The 24578-nt window shown below is 40.4% G+C and overlaps 1 protein-coding gene across 2 annotated transcripts in view; it reads right to left on the bottom strand.

Moving 5' to 3' along the window:
• The window catches only part of Lrmda (leucine rich melanocyte differentiation associated), a 1019879-nt gene that overhangs the window by 242325 nt on the left and 752976 nt on the right, over positions 1-24578 (bottom strand). The gene's annotated exons all lie outside the window — the stretch shown is intronic.

The following is a 24578-nucleotide window of genomic DNA, read 5'->3' as shown; positions in this document are numbered from 1 at the left end:
CTCTCTCTCTCTCTCTCTCTCTCTGTCTCTCCCTCTCTTCCTCACTTCCTCATTCATCTTTTCTCTTTCTTTCACCATCAAATGTTCCTACTATGCACGAACCCATCCTAGGGAACCTAGCCTATGATAATTCAGTTGTACATTTATTCACTTGCTCCCCAAAACTAATGAATTAATTTTTAAGTTTTCAAATATGTCTATATAATTAATGCATTGAACATATTCTCCCCCATGCCTCCTCTTTTCCTCTCTCCCCACTCAGTCCCCCCAGTCCTATATCACATACACATACATGATTATGTATAAAACACCTAGGAAACACAATTGAGAGAATGCCTACTTCAGCTTTTAAATTGATAGATTAGAAAATGAAAGAACAAGGGCTGGAGAGGTAGTGAAGAGCTCTGGCTATACCTTTAGAGGACCATGTTCGATTCCCAGCACCCACATGACAGCTCACAATTGTCCGTAACTCTAGTTCCAGGGGATCCGTTTATGTGGTGTACATTATCTGTGCATGCAAGCAAAATACATATACATATAACTGAAATAAATAAATCCTAAGTAAAAAAGAAGAAAAAGAAGAAGAAGAAGAAGAAGAAGAAGAAGAAGAAGAAGAAGAAAAGAAGAAGAAGAAGAAGAAGACCTTAAAGAAGAAAAGAAAATCTGCCAAACAATCATAGTATACCTGTGTTTTTATTATGAGCTATGAGGAAAATCAAGAATACCCTAGGGGTATGGCCCCTTCTCCAAAGGGCTTGTGGTATAGCTGGAGAGCATGGTACAAGAATTAGGCAGCAATAACTACGGGAGATAAGAAGAGATGTCTTGTTGAACCCTCCATCTCTGAATCACAGGAAAGTATTTTAGCTTCAGTAAAAGACTGAGCACAAGGCTCAGAGAAGAATAAACCATAGAACCTGAGATTATGAGGCATAGTTCAAGTTGTTCCCTTGGCTACAAGTTTCTGTAACAAGATTCTTTTGTTCCTTCAATGTTTAAATGGGGCATCATCTCTTGTATGAGTATCCTGGGCATCACACGATTTGTTGGGCGGTTGTGGCACAGCAAATAGTAGTGAGCTGAGTTCTTAGTAGACTTGGAGGGTCTCTAAGTCAGGAGGTATTTTTATTCTCAACTTGGTAAGTTAAGCACCAGGCACATGGAGGGTCCTTAGCCCTGTTCAGTTAATAAGGAAGTAAGGGACAGGGGTGTGTCAGATGATGTCTCAGATGGCCTCACTCTTCCTGTCTCCCTCTGCTGTAGAAGTAACTGACAACCTCATCACATCAGGCTTATAAGAGGAGGATGGCCCCAGAGTGCAGCTGGCACCAGTCTCTTCTCTGTGCAGCTTACTGGCTGTGGTGGGGGTGAATGGTGGGTGGTGGTGTTAGCATGATGTTTTACTCAGCAGGCACAGCACCAAGGCACATTTTTAATGATTTACCAGTTCCACTTGACTGAGCCTGCACCCTGTAAGTAGATCATATGATCAGCGATCACAAGTTAAACTGCTTTTGTTGCTCGCAAGGCATGCGTGGTGGGCCGGCTGCAAGGCACCCGGCCCTCGCACGCAGCTGTGTGTAAGACAAGGCAAGGTTGCGTACGACAGGCAGTTAATGGCTCATACCAGCAAGCCTTCGACTTCAGCTGGCACATGCAGCTGAATTTTAAGAAGGTAAATGACCTTGCAGCTCTGAGCTATAACTTTGTACTTTTACCTATTTGTACCTGGATAAATAAACATTTGCACCAAGCCAAAGGGCCCAGAAAGCACTATTGTAGCCATGGGCTAATCCCTTTCTCTCTGGATGAAAGACTTCCAAACAAATATGTGTAGGTGTGTGTGGGCGGAGGAGCAGGATCATTTTCTGCCTCAAGTAGCGCCAAGGTAAAGAGGGTAAAGGTGATAATGACTTCCATTTCTTAGAACTTTCAAAAGTTCCCTGCTTCAGTCCTATCTGGCTGTCCCATTTAGGGTTCCGTATCCCAGCAGAGCGAGAATGGTTCCAGGCAGAGCTGAACAGAACTGCCCAGGGCAGGAATCAGCATCACTGTGCTCCACTAACCTAAAGGGGCTGATTCTCCCAATGGCTGTCATTCAAATTAAAATGGAAAAGCAGGCTGATGCTAAATTCTTTCCTGCTTTTCCATCAGTTCTGCTGGTCAAGAGTCATGTCATACTAGCTAAGTATCTACCACAAATTCCCCATCCCAGCTTCCTGCTCTGAATAAGCTGACAACTACTGGACTTCCAGTCCAGGGCCTGATACACCTTCCAGAGAGTTGAGACTGCTGGATTCACCCCACCCCCACCCCCAAACTGTTACTGACCACCCAAATGCCTCCCAAGGAGTAGAGTATTTGTGATTTACAATGTGAGGGGGGAGCTTGGGTAATGCTGTGATTTTAAGAACTCCTCAATCAGTTGAGATTAAGATAACATTTATTGCAACATAAAGTGAGATTGCCATGAGAGCAGGCAGAAGAGATCTAGGGAACATTTAAGACATTTCACAGGCCATGAATCAACAGAGGGCCATTTGGTAGGCTTAGAAGATCTCTGGATCACAGAGCTTGATGCTCTTACAGAGCTTTGATCCCACATATGAGCCATGGTGGTTCTCAGCCCCTCACTTTGCCACTTGAACCATGAGGTCACAACGATTCCTTCCACAACCCTACAGAGCTTCTACTGGATGCCAGGAGCCACCTGAGACCAGAAAGCAAGCATACTGAGCTAGATGCCCAGTAGGCATCATTCATGTATGACCAATCGAATGAGTCAGCAAACAAGGAAATGCACTCTAAAGATAGGCGCCATCTGCCAAGCCCAACCAATCTTTAAATGGCTGCAAATACTTTCTTCCCTGTGATTCAGTTAACATAGGTTGGCCTAAGGAGGCTGGTTTATATCTATGAGACAAAACAGCACTCCTTGGTCCAATATACAGTTTTAATAAACTTTATTCAATTTCCATTGATCCATATGCAAAATAATTTGTTTACAATTTGAACTCAGCCTACGAAATGGTGTCTAACTCAATAAAGGACGGGGCTGAGAGACAACAGTTGTACATACAGCTATTAACACATTATGCCAATTTAAAGAAAAAATTCAACAGAAGGAGTCAATGTTAACCCCTTGAACATCTCTAACATAAGAGACCAATCTGACTTTACACTGGGAAGTCAGAGACCTAAATAACAATTCCCCCCCTCCCACTTTGTGAATGATTCATGTTCCATTGGGTTTGCTAGCTCCACAAACTTCAAAACATGCAAGCTTAGTCCCAGGCATCCATGACAACAGAGTATGGGGCTTTTAAAAATATTTTAATGATAGACAAGCTAAGCTTGTTTGACAGTTGATATAATCTGCATGCCATCCAATACTTCAAGTACTTAAATCCTTTGTATTCCACTTGAATCCTTGGGGCCAAGATCAATGAACCATCAATTTCAGGCACTTGTATCTGGTGATCACATCCATCACCCAATCAGAAAATTAATTGTAAGTGTTCACTGAGTACTGAGTAAAATGAAGTCCTTAATCCCAAATTTTATTGTGGAGATTGGAAGACCCAAGGAGGAGATATGAAAAGGGTTAGAAAAATGGCTTTCTGATTAGCAATGCTTGCTAAGCAATCAGGAAGACTAGAGTTCAGATCTCAGCCCCAGTGTAGCAAGCTCTGTGCCCCATACAGGCCTTAGCTCTTATTCAGGTAGATGGGGAAGATTGTTAGGGCTTGATGGGTTCCAACAGAGCCAAGAATTAAGAACTTCAAGTTCATGGAGAGAGGTTGTGTCAGAGTGACCAAAGAGAAGAGTAGATGACATTCTTTGGCCTCTGTATATGCAGGTACACACCCTCAGAAAACTGAACTAAAGCACAAGGCCAGGTTGGATTATTAGCAAAATACTTTCTCAAAAAAAAAAAGAAAAAGAAGAAGACCAAAATAAAAAGATTCTTTGGTTTCAACAGATGGTAGCAAGCATCATGCAGCTTTTTAATACATAAATTAATTTGTATATACATGCAAGAATAATCCATAGGGATAGTGAAATCCAATATACTTATTTTCATACTTCACTATAAACAACAACAAAATAACTGAAAATGTATAGGAAAACCTCGAGGTTCTCAGAATAATGACAAATTCATATTAGAAAGGGTCCTTACATTCTATAGGTTGCTCTGCTTGCCTTTGTACATGGTTGAATATGTTTCTTGAAGAATCCCATCCCTAAAGTGATCTTCCAGTTCTGACATTATCTCTTCCAGTAAAAATAACATTCATGGCTTTGCCAAGTAACAGGTGGTTATATTTACTAAAAGCCCCTCATTATATTTCCTTTTTACATTATACTCAAACTTTGATTTCTATTATCACTGACCTGGAGTCCTAGGTTTGTCCTTTCCAAACTATAAAGCCTCATCTATGTGATAAGTCTTTTAGCACTTGAGAGCAGATTCTATGTGTAACCCCAACTTCAAATATTCTTGGCTAAGTATTTCCATAGCTTTCAGTATCTTGGACCTCTTCCTGAATACAACCACTAGTTTTTATATTTTTCTTAAAGACTGAAACCATGAGCTGACTCTAGTCCTCTAGGTAATTGTGAACCACTTTGACCCAAGGAAGCAATCTTTCCAAACATTAGCCCATGAGTTACATAATAAATCTTAAATATTCCTTTGACATGAAACACTGCCAAGCCAGACCTCTCAAACACATGCTCCTGTAATGGACTTTTATATAAATGTATAGCTAGGCCTTCAAACTTATAATCCTATTGAGCTGTCTGGTAGATGTCAGACAATGCCTTAGCTTGATGAGACCACTTGGGCCACCACCTAAACTTTCTGGTATGCTCTTTTTCTACTTAACTTTGTCTCGTAAAATTCAGCTCCTTAAGGTTATATTACTAAAGGTATTTACTAGGGTGGAGATAAGGAGAGGTTCAAGTCTGAAGTCAAGGCGTGTGGATTAGGCTTAGTGCTTAGTCAAAGATATAAGATATATTTCACATATGTTTTAGATGGTGTGAAGATAGGTACCAAGAGATGACTTAACCATGTAAAATAAAAGTATCAACTTATAAGAGCCATGTAATTTGAGTGTGTTGTGTACATGCATGTGTTAGTATATTAGCTATATGAGTGTGTAACCACACATGGTGTACATGTATGTGCACAGAGGCATTTGGAGACCAGATGTCAACATCAGGTATCCTTTCTCAATCTCTCTCAACATTATTTTGGAACATCTCTCTCACTGAACTTGTAGCTCAGTGATTCAGTAAAAATAGCTGTCTGCTTACCTTCTATCTCTGCATCCTTATCACTGGGATTAGAGGTGTTAGTGCTTGTTTATATGGGTGATGGAGATCCGTACTTGGTCCTGCTCTTTGCATGGCAAGTACTTTCCTGAGTTAATCATCTCCCTACTTGTCTTAGTCCTCATAACCTGTGGGAATTACCTCTGCAGCAATGGGGGAGAAAAAAGGAAAAAACTTCTAGCATGATCTCTCTTGACAAATTATCCAAGTGAACATACAGCTCCTGAGAGAATGCACGAGACCCAGTCTGAGACTGAATCAACAGAGTTCCTCTGGGTCACTGACCCCAAAGCTTAGAATGAGATTTCCTTCAAGAGGCCTGAGATACTTCTCAGAGATAACTGTGAGGGATGGATGGTTGTTTTAGTCATTTTTCATACTCCTCCTGGCATCATATATACAGAAAGCAACATGGGAGCCTTATAAAGTTTGTAGAAATTGTCTATGACCCTGTCATATGTGGCCTTTGGCTCATTAATTTGACTAATTACAGTGGTCCCTAACTCTTAATAGTTATCTCCCTCAGGCTCAAACATAAAGAGCCAAATCATGTATCTTGTAAAAGCTAAATTATGATAACACCAACTTACCCAACATCACCTAAAACCACCTATCTATTTGACATCACTAGAAAGATATTTAGGAGCAAAATTTTGATATAACATCAGTACAAATAAGACATTCTATGAATAATTATTTTTCATATTTGCTTGGTGTTTGTGTGTGTGTATGTGTGTGTGTGTGTGTGTGTGTGTGTATGTGTGTGTATGTGTATGTGCATGTGTAGACCACATTTGTGCCAGTGGCTGTGAAGGTAAAAAAGGAGTTGTATTGGATCCCCTGAACTGGAGTTGTAGATTGCCAGGTGTCAGGGTGGGAAAATATAGATACTATAAGCCTTCTTAACTACTGAGCCATTTCTTCAGACCCCATTATATAATTCTTCATATTTTTGGTAGTTTTATCTATTTCACAAGTATCATAGGGCAAGTATTATATTCTTTTATAGATATAGGGAGAGATGGGGATAAATAAACAGCTATTTGCCTAACTGCCCAGTAATGAAAACACATGGCCTTTTTCTTCTCTCTTTCATTTTCTCCCAAATTTGCAAGCACAGCAGTCTTAATTCTTTTGTTTCCAAAATGTAAGATCAGTTGCTCATTCAAAGACATGGGGTCTCCATATGTAGCCATGTCTGTGGCTCCTTAATTCCCTATGGGGACAGAAAATTTCTCTGTTTTAACTGCCCAGTGACAGACTGTCACACAGGGCTCTCTGGTAACAGTCAACACAGGCATGTATAGAAACATCAGCCCAATATACCTGGGGAACAGGAGCAACACAGAGCATGCATCATGAATCAGAAAGCGGTGTTCTGGGGACTTGTCACCAGGAACACCGTTAGTTGATAAAGCTGAAAGCCAAGCCTGTCATTATCTCATCAGTCTAGTCAATCTTCATTGGAAATAAATATACAGAGATTTGCTATTATATTTCCGGGCACCGCATATAAAAAGGTGCGGCACCCTCAACTGCATTTAGTGTGAAATGTCCATTATAAGACAATAACCTGATCACAAGACAATCTGCTAGGAACCCCATGCTTGCTAGCAATACAGCAAAGGTAAAAAGGGGATGTGAATGGCAAAGACTGGATTCCTGGCTGTGGTCTCTCACCTCCCCAGCCTTATGAGCTTGGCTACACATTCATCTGATGGTCTCCGATACTCTCTCTTCTGACAAACTGTGGATGCAAGCATCACCTTGAATTCAATTCCTTTGATGAGTTACTATGTAAATTGCCTAGAACACTTCACTGGAAGGCAGTCTACATATCCTATGAGTAGAAAGAGCTGAAACTCTCTGTGAGTGTTTAATGCAGGGTGCTGGGCAACCTTGCATTGACCTCTCCTGGCCTGTACCAGATAATTTAGTGCCACTATCATCATTAGTAAACATCCACAGAGGGCCTGCCATGGGCCTAATTACACTTTGACTCGCACACTTCAGTGATGTTTTCATCCATATGTGTCGGGCCTTCTTTAAGCAATTGTATGCTGACCCAGGATCCAAAAGCTATAAACACAGAAATATATAATTGTGGTGTTCTTTAAGCAACTGTACTTTGACCCATTGACCAGAAGCTGTATAAAGGTATATAATTGTATATAAATCTCGTCTAACCACCAAATAGACAAAATAAAAGTGTACAGAAAATTTTCAATAAAAAAAGTAATTAAATTGTTTTGGAAGCCACTTAAAAATATTAAAAGTACAAAGGTAATAGATACTGACACTTTTGAAAAAAAACATTAAATATTTAGGATTTTTAAAAGGATGGCCATAACACAGCATTTCCATAGGTGATGTTGCAAGAAAGGATGTTAGGGGCAGCAGGGAGCTACACCTACCAAGACCTTCATCAAGCCATCCTACTTAAAAGCCATAATAATGCTAAGCATGCAGACACTCACCTGACTGATCATTAAGATATCAAGAACGGATTCCCTTCCTTTTAAGAGCTTATATGTCACATCCCACCCGTTGGGCCTTCCAGAAATGCATTTAAATGCATAACTGGGAAGAAGAAAGGCATTCCAGACAGCCAGGTGTTAGTGATTCAGCCATTAAAACTTCAGTGATAAAATATCCCCCACAACTGTAAAACAGTTCAGTCATTAGAAGATCGTAAATAGATTAAGATGACATTTTAAATTATTATGACACCATGTATATAAAATGTACTTGTTCCTCACAATATCCCAGGTGATTGTGCCTCTGATTATCTGAGTTAAAGATGTGTATGTGTTATTTGTTCTGAGATCCAACAGTGAAAGACAGGGAGGGAGAAAGCAGACAGATAAGTAGAAATACTGGGATGTTGCATCCCTCCTGAGCCCCCTAAAAGACTTCAGATTCATTTTGCAATAATACTCATTGGCTGCTCCTTGAGAGAGGAAAAAAAAATATCACTTTCTGTTTGTAGGATGAAGTAAATGCACAAAAGAAAATGGTGCCAAAACCAAAAAATTTCCCAAGTTAGAAATTGTCATCTAAAATGTCTTGCACTTGCTGTTTTAGGAGTCAACCAGAAGTTCTTCACCAGTGTCCTGCATCGACTCTTATCTAAGACCAGAAGACTGCCTTATGTTGCTTCCTCATGTCATGCATGCCCATGCCTGCTTCTTAAGTCACTGGGCCTTTCCCATGGGTACTCCATACTAAGTACAGCCTGACTCCAGCCCCAAGGTATACAGGAAGCAGGGAAATTTCTCTAAAGAACAGATGTCTAGGCCGGGCAGTGGTGGCGCACGCCTTTAATCCTAGCACTTGGGAGGCAGAGGCAGGTGGATTTCTGAGTTCGAGGCCAGCCTGGTCTACAGTGTGAGTTCCAAGACAGCCAGGGCTATACAGAGAAACCCTGTCTCGAAAACAACAACAACAACAACAACAACAACAACAACAACAATAACAACCACAAACAACAAAAAACAAGAACAGATTTCTACCTGGCCAGCACCACCAGAAAATAGGAAAGCCTTCAGAGATCATTTTACATGAAAGAAAAGAGATCTAAACTTCAATGCACTTACTTATGCTTTAAGAAGTTAGCATTTAAAAATATTTCAGTTTTGCATGCTGACTTTTGTCTGTAATCCAGAGTCAAGGGCATGAGGGAGTGAACTGTGATTTTGAAGACAGCCTAAATGACATAGCAAGACTGCTTCACCAATAATAACTCAGTCTTATTGGAGACCTTAGTTTTTCAACCAAGCCTTACCAAGGAAGCAAATTCATTCTGTGATCCAGTTAAGCACTTAAGGAAACGTTTTTAAGAGCTAATGTACTCTACTTAAATCTATAAGCCAGCTGAAGGATTAGGCCCATTAAGAGGATTATAACAAGTAATTGAAAATTTGAAGAGTATTCAAAATATTGCACAGGTATGTACATGATTTTGTTACATGTCCCAATAACTCTGCCATAAGCAAGGAAATGTATGCTGGAATATGGACGGAGGTGCAGACTTAGCACTACTTACAACTTGATTTTGTCCTGAAGATTTCAAAGTATTTATAAGGTCTACACAAGTATAGAAATCAGAAGAAGTATTGAGAACCTGATATAAATACTTCCTTCGCAGCTCTCTCAATAGGCCCCACCACCATTTGAAAAACTCCCCATGCCTCCTTCTTGGCCATCCTGTTTCTTATCAATACACTTCAAAATCTAAGACATGAGACAGGTAACCTGGTACCATCAGAGGCTCCAAAAATTTCAGAATCTAAATGGTTACTTACAGAGTAATTTATCTATCAAGAAAACTGCTTGTCCATTCTATGCTGTCAGATATGAGGCACTTTTGAGAGCTAGCCATGGGGTTTCTGTCAGTATCCTGACATGGGATCTATGTCAAGTCCAACACTTGTTGCAACATGTCCTATTGCAAACACCAGATCACAGTTATACAGAGTGTGTCCAAATACCCTCTAAAATAGGGAGAAGATACAGACCTCTCTACAACCTTTAACATGTACACATAGGAGTGTCCTTTGTGTGTAGATGTCCAGAAGTCTACCTTAGGTATGTTCCTGAGTCACTTTCCACTTTGGTTTTTGTGATTCTATTTCTGGCCTTGAACTCACCAAGTTGGCAAGGCTAACTAGCCACTGAGCCACCAGCGATCTATCTAGCTTTACCTTCCCAGTTCTGGGATTACAACTCAGTACCATCATGCATGGCTATTTTTCTGAGGCCCTAGGGACTGAACTCAGGTCCTTATGTTTGCACAACAAACGCATCACAGCTGAGCCATCTCCCTAGCCCAACAGTGCTCAGGATCTACTTGTAATCCACCTGCTTATATTACCACAAGAAGTAAAATTTCCTGTGACCACGATAAAACACCAATTGAATTGGATGGGGATTAAAAAATGAAAGAAAACCCAAACATTAGAAATATTTCTACAACAATGAGAATTCTCATTCTCTGAGGCCAATTCTGCTACTCTGCTGATCTAGCAGGTACAACTTAGGCCATTGAAAAGATGATCATTTTTTTTTCCTGTCTGTACAAAGTAAAAGCTTAGAAATAGAAAACAATTTAGTGAAATTCATGTTCGTTTTTTGTTTCTTTTCTCTAAATTACCTGTTTAAAAAGAAACCCAGAAACTTCTACTTCAGCCACATAGGCACTCACTTCTACTGTTTTTAGAGAAAGCACCCAGGGAATATGTCCAAGCACAGGCAAAATCAACATCCTAGCTCTACAGTCCTACCATCTTACCTGGAAAGGCTATTGGTAAGTATCTCATTTATTAAGTTCTTCAGCCTGTCCTTTTTATTAGATGTTAATGATTGCCTCATTTCTGGAGGAAATGTATTTTATAAGGGAATTTTTATTACATTGGGCAGAGACCAAAGCTTCATCTAATTTGCTTTGGCTCGGAGTCCCATCATGTGTCCCAAATAACTGGTTCAGGATGAATACATCCCTTTTTGTCTCTAAGAATTTCTCTTTCAGCTATATAGAGAAAAGTATCTTTAATTCATAGATTCTCTAGTGTGAACCACAGTTTGTCATACTGAAGTGACACCAGGAGTTGGAGGTATGAGCCTTGCCATGGGATTATAAAGATTTGTTTATTTTTGATTTATGAGTATAGGTGCATTTTTGCCAGCATGAGTATTTGTGTGCTACTTGTATATAGTTCCCATGGAAGCCAAAAGAGGGCATCAGATTCTCTGAAAGTACAGTTATAGTTGTTAGTTGTCACGTGGGTGCTGTGAACCATACCCACGTCCTCTGCAAGAGCAACAAGTGCTCTTATCAACTGAGCTATCATCTCTCCAGACCCCTATTATAGTATTTTAAAAATGTATTAAAGAATTTTACCATCAGGTGAAATTTAAGAGGCATTCTACTCTTATGGGCTTAAAGGTTTCTGAAGATTAAACCAAAATGGAGTCAACTGTGTCAAAGGTTTATGTCACCAAGCCAAAACTAAGACACTATTTGATCTTCTAGGAAATTGGGAGAGCTGACCACTGTATTCCCAAATATGTCCGTCTTCCCAGGAATGATGAGGAAGTCTCATGTGCTGTGACTGAACAGGAAAAGGCACTGTCCCTACAAGGAAGTAAAGTAAATGGCTGCTCACCAGGCTATAGCCTCTGCTATGCTAGTTCCTAGATCATGCTTTCAGTATCTCCTGAAAAGTAGCAGCCCTCCCATACCCAAAGAACAGTAAAGCGGTGTCTTTACTGTTGAAATTGGACAGTGCTCAACTCGTCAATTACTAATAGAAGCCAATTACAACATTAATGGAAATTGATTGAAACTTTGTTGTGTCATCCTTGTCCAAAAAAAAAAAAAAAAAAAACTAAACCAGGAAAATCAGCTCTCTGGATAAACCAGTCCAGATTTAATGCTTTTCTGGCTCTTCTTACTTTTATAATGCAAAACTAATCCAAACCACTTGAGCAAAAATACTCAAAATTGAACTTCATATGTATACCTGACAACTTTACCCATGGCCTGAGTTCCTCCAGGGGAACCTAGCTGATTCTCTGGTTTTATTGTTGTTGGTGGTGGTGGTTTTCTTTTCATTTTGGTTTCGGTTTTATTTCTCTTGTTTTAACAGCATACAGTGCTTAGAGCTGGTTCTCAGTAGGCAGGTTTTTTCTTCCTTGGAAATGAATCAACAAGGGTATCCATAGCACATGTCTAAGAATACTCTTAAAAAGAAGGGCAAAGGAGACACACCTGCCTGGTTTCTACTTACCAAAAGTGTGTTGCCTTTCTAAATGAGGGCAAGCTGGCACAATTAACACTCTATTATAATATAATAATATCATTTTAAGTATGTGCCACTGCAGAACTACAGGATCTCTATCCTCAGAGAACTTACAAATGAGATAACTGGAGACACACAGATCACTAAAATACAGCAGGGGACACCATAGTACATAGCACGAGCATTGCTGGTCCCAACAGTGTTAGACGGGAATTCAGAACAAGACCTTTGTGAAACTGGGAGTGGCTGAGCAAAGGAAAGTTGGTCTGACCCTTTAAGAATGGGATACATTTGGATAGATAGCATAGTGACAAAAATGGATGACCAAATAGAATCCGAGAGGTCGGGAAGATTGGTCAGTCAGTAAAGTGTTTACTTGCAAGCACGAGGACTGGTGATGGATCTATGCACTCACTTAAAAAACAAAACAAAACAAACCAAGCAGGACAACATGTAATTGTAATCTTAGTGCTGGAAAAGCAGAGAAAGGCAGGTCCTTAATGCTGGCCTGTCCAGCCCACTTGATAAGCACCATAGCAAAGAGAGACCCTGCCTCAAAATGGCCAGGTGAATAGCACCTGAGGTCATTGATCATCTGTCCTTCACATTCATGAGTAGACATATACACACAGACACATACAAAAGTAGGCCATTGCCACCTGTGATGGAAACAGGCCAGTCAGACAAGAGTCTATGTGGACTCAGACTTAAGATGGTTTACCATGGACCATTTTACTTCATGGTGGTTATAGAAGTACATCCATACAACTATTCTATTTTTAACTTTAATTACACCTGTCATTAAATTATATGAGGTAGTCAACATTTAATTAGAAAAATAGGCTTCACTTGGAATAATAATGCTCAAATACAGGAGTGTTCCGAGAAGGTTTAAGGTAGGTGATGTTGAGCTATGAGGTTTGGTAAGGTATTGTTTTGAAGAGCATGTTCAACTTCAATTCAAAGATTAATATGATACATGCAAATTAGAAGGCAAGAAGCATCTGGATAAGAAGGGGGCAGAATATACAACTGAATCCACTGGAAAAAGTGTTCAGATAAGGAAAACAGATGTTCCCAGGTGAAAGAAATCCCTTTGGCAAGGAGAAGAGAGACACTGCAGATGGTCCATCAGCATTTTCTTCTCCAAAAGATTCCCATCCAATATAAATCCAAGACACTAGGTTAGATATGAGAACTATGGACAATCTCCAACATGCAACATTAAACTTAGGATTGTTTGACTTTGCAGTGGCTCAAGAGCCACATGCACTGAAGAGAAGCGAAACTTTGAACTTCAATCTTATCTCACTGATGCAATGGTCTCTTTGGATGCTAAGCAGGGACAGTGATGCTACCTGATGTAAGCAGGAGCGCCTGGCACGCTTCTGTCAGTATATTTTAGATACAGTTACTCAAGGAATGGCATGAATTATGCAACACTTTTGTCGCAAAGCAAACTTTGGGGTAGCTGATCCTGTCCAACTATAGGCTGCACTGGGTGTTTTGAACACACTTCAAACTAGGCTGTGAGGTGCTACGAGGTTCTGTTAGCTCAGTGTGTTGAATGGCTTTTCTTTTAGACTTGCATTTAACACTTGCAGGGGCTTAACTGGGATGAACTCCACCATGAACCAGGGCATCTGTAACTTTGTGCTCTACCACTGATAACAGAATAGCATGCTAATAGCCCTGTTTGATGTTTGTAACATATTGGTCACTTTGGAAAAGAAGATGCCAGATCAATCATCTATCACCATGATAGTGTCTCCACATGAAGGAGCCAAATGCTGCTGTGGCATTATGAGCTGGGTCACACGGATTTGAATAGACACATGTTGGTGGGCAGTGGCATTATGAGCTGGGTAACATGGATTTGAATAGACACATGTTGGTGGGCAGTGTGATAAAAGCTACAAATCTAGGTAGATCCCTAAGGCATTTCTACTCTGTTTAGATGGGAAGATTAGATTCGTACGTGATGCATCTACATCATGACAATATGGGAGAGTGTGCCTCAGGTGTCCCAGACACATAAATAGGGAATTCTGAACTTCTAAGAACCTTTGAGAGTTGGTTTCCACTGGAATAGTGAAAACCACTTTGCACAAAGGCACAAAAGTCTGAGAGCCTGAAGCTCTGGCCAGTTTGACCTTGAATCACCACTCAGACTCATCCTCCCTCTGGCCATTCTACAAAGTGGCCAAGAAACCTAAATTGAATGTTTGAACCTCTTAGCATCTAGTTACAGAACTGATGTTCTCTTCCAACCCTGAGGTCACCCTGCTGGTTAATAGATGGGCTGGGTTCACTATTCAGGTTGTCCGAGTTCCCACAGAGTATGCTTTCTCCTAGCATGGGCTACTCTGAAATGTTCCAGCAACAAATTAGCCCTATTAAAATGAGCTGGGGAAGCAGGTCATCTGATGAGCAGTCTCCAGAGGGAAGGCCTACATCACTTTATCACCTCCCACACTGGGGTAACTATTGGTATTTATGAAATGATGGAGGCCCTGGCATTGGAAAATGTATACCATGGCAAGTCTTTGAGTGAGAGCCAGAAAAAGAATAAAAAGCTCTGGGTGACCCACTGCACTTCTTCACTGCTTCCTCAATTAACTCCAAACAGACTTTGTCTGGGATGGAGTGATTTAGTTTCAAGGCAAGGTCAGTCCCACACACCCAGAATAAAGATTGCCAAATATGCTTATTTGAGCTGAATTACATTTGGTGGTTTAATAATATGAATTTACTGCTTTTTCAATGGGGACTCTAGCACTGGGGAGAACTTTAAAATGCATCACACTTAAAACATAAAATTAAATTCAATTAACTTTTATTGGGAGGCTAATACACTAGTACCCTGGAGGGAGAAACAGCTCTCTTGCTTTCCCCAGATTTTCAAAGCAGGTTTCTGGAAGCCTGGCCAAAGATAGAGGATTCTTCCCCAATAAAGAACTTCATTGGCCAGTTTAGCATCTGTGTTCTGTTGATGAAGAAGCCTGGGCTCGTAAGCACCCAGCTAAAAGACTCCAGGGGCACAAAACCTAGAATGACAAATAGGTAGAAAATACCATGGGTAGGCCTGGAGAGATAGCTCAGTGGTTCAGGGCACTGGCTGTTCTTGTGGAGGAACTGCCTTTAGGTCCAAGTACCCACACAGGGGCTTACCACTATCTGCCAAAAATTGTTTAAGGTATCCAATGACCCCTTCTGGCATCCATGGGCACCAGGCACACATGTGGTATACATACATATATGCAGGCAAAACACTCGTACACATAAAATAAAAATGAAGAAATATTCTTGAAAAAATATCTAGAAAGGGTAGGAATTTAAGAAAGAAAGTACTGCTTATAAAAAAAAATAAAAGACAAAAATAAACATGGGGTAAAGAATGTAAGTCTCAGAGATCAGGCAATCTGTATAAAACTCACCCACATTTTTGTTGCCAAGACAAAATATAGTCTATGAAAACACATACATGTATGCATGCATATGTATACACACACACACACACACAGCAATTAGAGGTTCTCAGTCTAGGTTTTAATGATCTCCTTACTACATTGAGATATTATAAGTTTGCAGACCATAAGAAATGGAAAGGCATTTCTCCCTTTGTTCCCCATAAATGGCCAGTTCAGACATAAGCAGCCTGGCTTGGGAAAAGCTGAATCCTGAACAAAATGGCCAACCATATTCCACAGACAGGATGACATCATTCACCTAATCTCCGAACACATGTTTAATGGATGTCAGTACATCCTATGTTTTGTCCTAGGCGCTAGAGGTTTGTGAGCAAAATAGGCAGAAATACTGCCAGCCTTGTAGCTAGAACAGAATTGGGGAAGTACAGAAATCAAAAGCACTCCATCTTGAATCCCCTTCACTATCCTATTAAAATCAGTTATAGACTCAATGTAGAGCCCAGTAAAATGTGCTAGCTCTTGTACAGGTTTCCTGTACAAACTGCCATGGCTTCTGTGCCTTAAAAGAACACAAAGTTATTGTTTGAATGTGAGAGGTTTTTAAATAGGTCCTGGTAGGTGAGATTAAATAGATCCTGGTAGGTGAGATCAAGCTGTTCCTTTTGGATGCTGTGAGGGGTAAAAATGCGTTGAGTTGCCCCTGCCCTACCTCGCCTACATCTCTTTCTTTCTATCATCAAGGTGCACTCCCATCTGAGCCCTCTTCATCATATCATCTCCTGTCCCTGTGACTTTCCCTGAGTCCCTCAACCCAGTGCCTTTGTTTACACCAGGCCCGTTTGAACAGCCAGAGCTCTTAGAGCTTTGACTGATGGCCTAGAGGCAGAATGCTTCCTTGCTAGTTTCTGCATTCCATGGTGAAAGACAACAAAACATTTGAGAATCAAAGATCACAAGAGTGTTCAAAGTCTGCGTTTCCAAGGATAAGTTAAGATGACGTCCTGGAAATGCCTATCAAGGCAGACAACAGGCATCCAGGTACTGCTATTATTATGTTGCTGTTATAATTATTCAGTGAGCCGGGCTTGAGCACACGGCTTCCACTGTGCAGACTTTTGCAATGTCCAGAACTGTCTCTTCCCACTACTTAAATTACAGTCTACTTTGTAAGTCCCTGCCTAGTTCATTCTCTCTGCTTCCTCAGCTAGGAATGACACTGTTCTCTTTCCTTCCAACCTCCAGTAATGTAAGCACCAACCATTTAAGACTATGTTATTATCATTGTCATTTTATTATTTATTAGCATAGATAGATTAGCTTATATGTATAAGCTAATATATATATATTGTTATATATATATTGCTAATATATAATATATATATACATATATATATATTGTGATGAGAACAAAGATGTTTGTCCTACTGCTTACTTAGCACAATGATGAGGCCACAGTAGATAATTTTCTTTTTAGGTCACTAAGTGACTAAGTGGACTGGTTCCAGAGTTTAGTCCTCGTGGGCCTGCATGGGAAGCACAGTCCAATGTCACATGCAAGGGGAGCCAGCTGTGAGGCTCCCGTCCCCCTACTACCCTGCACTCTGACTTCCAAAACGAAAGCAATCCCCATCTTCTTCAGATATCATGTACGTGATGATGCCCTCCCAACCAGGATGAGGAAGGCTTCTGGCCTTCATTTGTGTGCCAAGTAGCACAAGGGTCTGCTATACATCCCAGAGGAAGGCAAACAGGACACAGAATAGAACAAAGAGCTCACACCAGTCCAAGCCAGTTTGAGCCAGTCTGCGCTGCTCTGAGAACCTGCCCCCCTCCCTCCTCAGCTGGCAAGAGGACAAGAAGAAGATCATTGGCTTCAATCTTTGGCCTCCTCACCACGAAAGGACTTGTGAAGGTGAACGGTTTGCAGACGAAGGGGGATATAAAAGAGACAAAACCAGGATAAAAATTAAATAAAAAGTAGCTGTCTTAAACTGTAATTGCAGTCCTCTGCTGAGCACGCTTGCAGATATATAAATGTGATTTACCATCAGCTTGCAACTACAAATCAGGTCTTGAGAAACACTTGTGCTATGAAATTGTTTAATCTCATCAAGCTCTGCTTTCACAGCAAGCCATAAATCACGGAGTCTTTGTTATCATAGACCTCCACCAGCGCCTCTCTGGCAGGCCATGGATCGTGGGTATATATAATCTTGACTGCACAAACACTGGGGTCGACGCAGGCTGAAATACTTTCATAATAGCCACTGTGCAGCTGCTGGAACACAAGCCTATGATGGATATCTCATTTCCTACAGTCGGCATCTATTTCGAGCAAATTATTACCACATAAATTTCTTGTCAACAGAAACGGCCAATTAATTAAGTTAAAAATTTACTTGTGATCACATCTACAAACCAAATAGAACGGCAAGGCAATTTTCCAGTTACTGAATATACTGCAGGTCAGTTTAATGAATAATTTTTAACTTTGTCATAAACTCAAAGACAGGCTAATATCTCCAGAAAACTGAATGGAGACCAGCTGCCGACAGATTTACACAAAATATATTTATGGGGAATTTGATTGCTGACATCTGGGGACAGAAATAAACTTTCTATAATTACAGAGGCATCTTTGCCATATATATGGATTTCTTTCACCCAAAAATGCAAATATGTCCTCAGGAAGGGTATATTTATATTTTCAGGCAGGGCTACAATGGGGTTCGATGGCTTTTGGAGAAATCATTGCATTAAATTTCTTTGCTAGTGATGGGTTCAGTATCCTAGGGAGAGACAAAATCATGGGCAAAGACCTGTTTATCACTGACCCACACCTGTCCCAACCCTAAATCAGGTCTCTCTCTCTCTCTCTCTCTCTCTCTCTCTCTCTCTCTCTCTCTCTCTCTCTCTCTCTCTCTCTCTCTCTCTCTCTCTCTCTCTCTCTCTCTCTCTCTCTCTCTCTGAGGTGGTATACCTCTTGGCACATGTCCAGCAGTATAAGCAGCATTCAGAGGCTTTATCAGGTAAGGCAGACGGACACAGCTTCCCCATAGGACTCTGAGGCATATGAACCAGATCTGCTTGGAAAGTCAGGCCAGCAGAGGGCCCTATGTAATTCCTTGTCTAAGCATGTGTCTTTGAATTGAAGGAAAACCATGGTGTATGTGTGTGTTCGGGGGGGGGGGTGTGGGTGTGTGGGTGTTGGGGGGTAATTGCCCTGTTGAGTTATAGTCTATGGGTACAGGGACACATGGCAGATTTGATTAGAGATAGGGATTTACTTAGACGGCCACTTGTGAGAGATAGAGTTATGACTTTCATGAGGGCCATCCCCTTACCTGACATGTGGAGAGCATTCAAGGTCCTCCAAATCATAGCTCCAGTCTGTCTTTAACAGGTCCTTTGACCCTGTCTCCAGCCTGCCACTGTTACATGAGATAGTCTCACAGCAAGCCCTTTGCCTTTATGTTGTCATGACTCTGAGCCAACAAAGGACTTTTGAATTTCTAGTCCATTTCCCATCATCTTTCAACTTTCCAGCTTTGAAGATGGTCTCCATGGTTCCTTGACAGTATAAGAGACTATGGCTCTTCATTAGGACATATCCTTCCACCTAGAACTTGAGAGGCCATGTTACCTTGGCCAGAAAGGGCAGTAGTGAGTTCTGAGTCAGTGAACTCTTCAAGGAGATAGCAGGCAACCACAGGGTGGGGGTGTTGCCATGAGATTGAAGGTCTGTAGGACAGGACTCTATTCATTAGGGCTTCTCAGCGCAGGAGTTCTGAATGCTGGGATGATTGTGTAGAAGGTCCTTTTGGTAAGCTTCTTGAAGGCTGGGGTTCTCTGACTCATGTTTAGTTTTCTAACTACAAAACCCAGTACCTTACAAAAAGGACATGATCTCTATAAAAGCTTCTGAATGTGGACCTGATGCAGTGTTCATAAATGCCCCGTCCAACTCTTGGTGACATTGGATATCGTTGCATCATTACTGTGAGTCTGAGCAGCATTGATTGTAGGCCATTATGTTTCAGACACTCCAGATGCTGAAAAGTCCAGGATGTCGAATATATCCCCCAGCTAGACCAAAGATTAATTGAGGAAACAAACCACACAGTAAACTCACAGGACAGCATGAGTAGTCAGGCTTAATGAATGAATGAATGCCCAGTGTGCAAACACAAAATAGAAAACAAATCTTAAATAAACAGCACTGATAATTGCAAGTATCAGGGTGAACAACACAAGATCTTTGAGTTTCAGAGCATTGAAGGTATGTAGCAGTGATCCTACATAAACCTTCATTTGACTACTGTAGAAACTAAGCCTCCCATATCAAGCTGAGCTAGCTTGCTTAAAGTCACTAAATTATAAAGTTCCCAACACCTAAATATCTTCCCATGGCTCCCTAAATCCATCACTCCCATATCCCACAAGCACTTCATTTTCCCCTGGTTAACACTTTACTTTCAACGTGATCATTAGCACTTATTCTCTGGCCCAAGACTGAACTACATGTGTCCCTCATGCAATTTTCTTTTTAACAAAACACATTTTCAAAATTTTCTCTTTGGTAAGGATCTTAAATGCACAGACATTATTTAAATATTCGTTGAAATTTGGGGGTAAATGACTTTAGATGGTCAGAAGCTCTCTTTCTCCTGAAACATACACAGTGTGTTAAGCTTACAGATTGGTTAGAGCCATATCTTAACTGACTATGGCCTCTGGGCTGATTGCTTAATTGTTCAATACCTGTTTCAGTGTCTATGGCATACCACAAAAGTGATATCTACGTCAGGGAGTCATCCACAGTATATAACACATGTAACATTTTAAAACAATGCACAGGCGTAGTACTTGACATTTTTCTAGCCCCTAGCCTACACATACTTTTGGTAGAGGGTATGCACTTTTGTTTATAGTGCATTCTCTTGCCTTTTGCTTACCTTGCTGATGTTGTATGGAAGAACTATTAGGGCCATGGTGTTGATGATAGTAGATACATGGGGTGTTTTGCCTCTGTTATGCTGCAGGCATTGCTATAAACACCTTACATTTATTAACAACATCCCTAGGAGGCAAATATTCTTATTATCTCTGAATTACAGATGTGACCTAGAGAGGTTAAGTCACTTATCCAAGGACATAAAGTTATAATTGGTCCAACTAGAGGCTGGCACACTCAGACACAGAAGTGTGCAGTTACTGTCTCTGATTTGTACTTTTTACCCCCAGTTTCCTCTCCTTCAGAATTCCTCAGGTATTGCTCCAGTTGTAGAAAATATCCTATGGTTTTTTTTCTAGAATACTTTTAATAATTTTTTTCCTATCCTCAAGGATTTTACAATTAAATCAAGTTAAAAGAAAAAGTATAAATCCAAGTGAAAAGCACCATCTGATAGATCCTAAACTGGTTCAGCTCCACTGTGTTGTCAGGGTGACTCATCTCTGGTCAGTGAGGTACCTTCTGAGAGTATGTCTAATAACGGCACCAAGTCTCTATGGGAAGATGTTATGCAAAATATTGCAGGGAAGTTCAATTAGCTTGTGAGTTCAAGTCTGCGGCAGACATTATTGGCAGCTGGGAGGAGGGAAAAAGACAGAAGGGGCTTCGTAGTGTGCTTTTGTCAAATTAGATTCAAGATTTCTGTAACACAAAATGTTTCATCACGGAGACAGTGGCTGAGAAACATGGGCCAATTGCACACATGCTGCGTGAGCACCCCTGACAAATGCAGGTAATAGCTGAGGGTGACTCACTGCTGACTGTCAGGTTATCTCGCTGAGGGTCACTGCTCCAGTGTCAAGGTCAGGATGAAACCAGAGAACAAAGAAACAATGAAGAAAGCCTGCTTCCTCAGCTGACCAATGACAGTTAGTGGCAAGCAGGTGACGTGTGAGATAATTCTATCATAGTCCTACATGTACTAAGCATGCAATAATTTATAAAGTACCTTCATGGCTATTTTTTTTTGTCTCGTTATATTTATATATGGTATTCCATTTATTAATTGCCAGACCTTTAGAACTTCACTTTTTTAAGGAACATATTTCCCATGACTTCAGGAAAGATGCCTATTTCAATTTGGGGGACTCACACATTCACAAATACACATTCCGGCTTGCTCACTGAGTTCTCATCTCAGATGCAATCAGAAAGAAGCCAAAAGCCTCATGGATCTCTCCACTCAAAGAGCCTTTGTTCCAGATGAAGAGAGGGGGCACATTCATAGTGGAGGCCCACAGTTACTTCGGGTACAAAGGGTCCTGAATGGTGTGGGAAGTGCTGCTCGTCTTCAGAGAGGCAGAGATGACCGCCAGACAGAATACTCAAGAAACAATCATGGGCTGGAGAAACAGCTTCTTCATGACTAAGAGCATGTGCTGCTCTTTCAGGGGATGAGAGAACTGTTCTCAGCACCCAAATCATATGGTTCATGATGGCCTGTAACCCCAGCTCTCTGGGATCTGTCGTTGCCAGCCTCTGTAGGCACCTGTATGCATATGTACTCACACATAAATAATTAAAAATAATATATAATCTTTATAAAAAGTGAAAGAATGGAAACAAATCACACAAGGTCAAGGATTTCTCCTGAGCCCTAAAAAATCCTTAGGAGAGCTTGGAATACAGCATAAGGTTGCATATTTGACAAGCATGGCAAGTCATATATTTTATTATCCACTCGTAAAATTGCTTAAAAATCTCAAATGAGCCAGACATAGAATATATTCCACTTACCCAAAATAAAATTAAAAATAATACCCCTCCCCAATAACAGAATAGAAACCATCAAAGCAAGGGAGAAAAATAAATGTGACAAAATTCAGAAACTGAAATTTGGCGAAAGAGATAGAGGTTCTGGGGTTGATCTGAAGGACAGCATGGTTCGTGTCTAAACAACGCCATTTATCATCAGGCATTACACAGAGATATCACAAAAACCTTAAGTTTCTTATGACTATCCCTAAATCCAGAAAGATGTAAACTCTAGGTAAATAGTCTTATCTTCTAATTCTTTTAAGTAACAAGTAATTCCAGGGAAAAAATAGTCCAGACCCAGGAGATTAAGAAAGGGATAAACTCACTAATGGACACAATGATTCCAGGACTCCACATGGAATTTGAGCAATAATTCAAAGCACAAAAATAAAGCCTGGATATGGTTCTGAAGAATATCAGGAGAGGGAGAGGGAGAGGGAAAGAGAGAGAGGAAGAGAGAGAGAGAGAGAAAGAGAGAGAGGGAGGGAGAGGGAGAGAGAGAGGGAGGGAGAGAGAGAGAGAGAGAGAGAAGAAGGCAATGTTTCCCAAAGATCACGACCCTTTTTAGCTGAACCAGCCTCCTCCCCACATCAAAATAAGACATGCAGTACTTATTTCTCAGACCAAAACTTGGAGCATAAAGTGTTTCAGCCACAAATAGAAAGACAATGAAAAGCTCATTTTCAATGCTCAAACATGAACAAAGAGAAGAGAGACAACATAGCAAGTGTGCAGGTCTGGCAGAAGACATCAAACCAGAAAGGGAAGACAGAAGCTTACCAACCAAAAGACAATGATGCATCAGCTCAAGTAATGGGGGCAGGGTAGGGGGTCACAATAGCTTTATGCAGGGAGAGTATGACTACTACTTTAATAAGAGAGGAGCTCCTACAGATACATTTAATTGAATGACAGTTTTAACTTCTGCATGGAGGGATTAAGTGACTAAAACATATCTTCACTCCTTACTGATTAAAACTAAAACCCCTCATAAGATACAAAAATTCTCAGAATCGTTGAAAACCATACAAAAGCAGGTAGAATATAAACAGGTAGCTACTAACATATGAGTTCTGGGCTTGTTTCATTTTTTTTTTTTAATGTGGTGTTGCCTCAACTAGGAGCAACAAGGATTACCAAAGTGCTCTGAACTCATACCAATATTCCATGCTGAATAAACATTAAATAATTATGACATAAGAAGATGGAAGGTTATTGTTGTCAACATTATGAAAAATAATGCCATAACTAAGAACAATTCTGAGGTGCTGCCAATGAGGATCTTTAAGAACAAAGAATGGTGATTCTACCTAAAATTACGCATATTGGTCATTTGCAGTGCATCCTTGATTGTTATCAGTTGTTAAGTTTCAGATGTTACAATAACTTACCGTGTGTAGAGTGGTATACCCATAACAGTACCAGGGACCAGGAAAGGTTCAATGTGTCAATCACTTTTTTCAAGCATCCTTAATTTAACATTTCACATCTTTAATTCACTTTCCTTATACTATTTAGTGTGAATCTCTCCCTTGGCTGCAGGTATACAAAATTAATTAGTCAGAAGCTAAAATGAAGTCTTGTAGGGTTTTGGCACTCTCACACCAAGGTAGATATTGAATTGCAAATGAGATGAAAAATAATAATTCCATGTAAAAACAGGTTCCAATGTCTGATAACTTTATTCAGGTCTCCCTTTTGGTTTCCCGGCATCCATCTGGGAGTATACCCTCTACTACAGAACATCTAGGTCTCTTTTGTATCTATTGAACCTATAGTTATTGTTAAAATGAGATCATAGGAAACCAGTATGGATAATCAATATAGCTAAAAGAGAGAAAATACATATTTAATCACTAACTACAAAAAGCATACCCTTGCTACCAAGGTTAAAACATTTATTCTGAACAAAAAGCAGGAGTTTATTATTGTGTTTTGTTTTGTTGTTTTAGGGCAGATATTCTATAAGGCAAAAAAATATCTTTAGTTGCCTGTAGATCTCTAGGAAGATTGTTCAAGAACTTGTTTTAGATTTTGCCAGGAGAGTCCACGGCTTGGCCACAGCTAATAGCTGCTGTTGCGACGATTCTCACAGCACTTACCAAATCAATACAAGTAATAATTGTTACTGATGGTGCCCTTACCATTGATTAAACAGGACAATTAAATTGCCTCTGTTAAGTCACACAATTTTTAGGTGGCATCATGGCGTCAGTGAAAAACATTTAGTGA

The sequence above is a fragment of the Mastomys coucha genome, unplaced genomic scaffold (assembly GCF_008632895.1).
Source record: "Mastomys coucha isolate ucsf_1 unplaced genomic scaffold, UCSF_Mcou_1 pScaffold9, whole genome shotgun sequence".
NCBI lineage: Eukaryota > Metazoa > Chordata > Mammalia > Rodentia > Muridae > Mastomys > Mastomys coucha.
The sequence above is the reverse complement of the archived record's forward strand: the minus strand, read 5'-3'. Positions and strand labels throughout refer to the sequence as shown.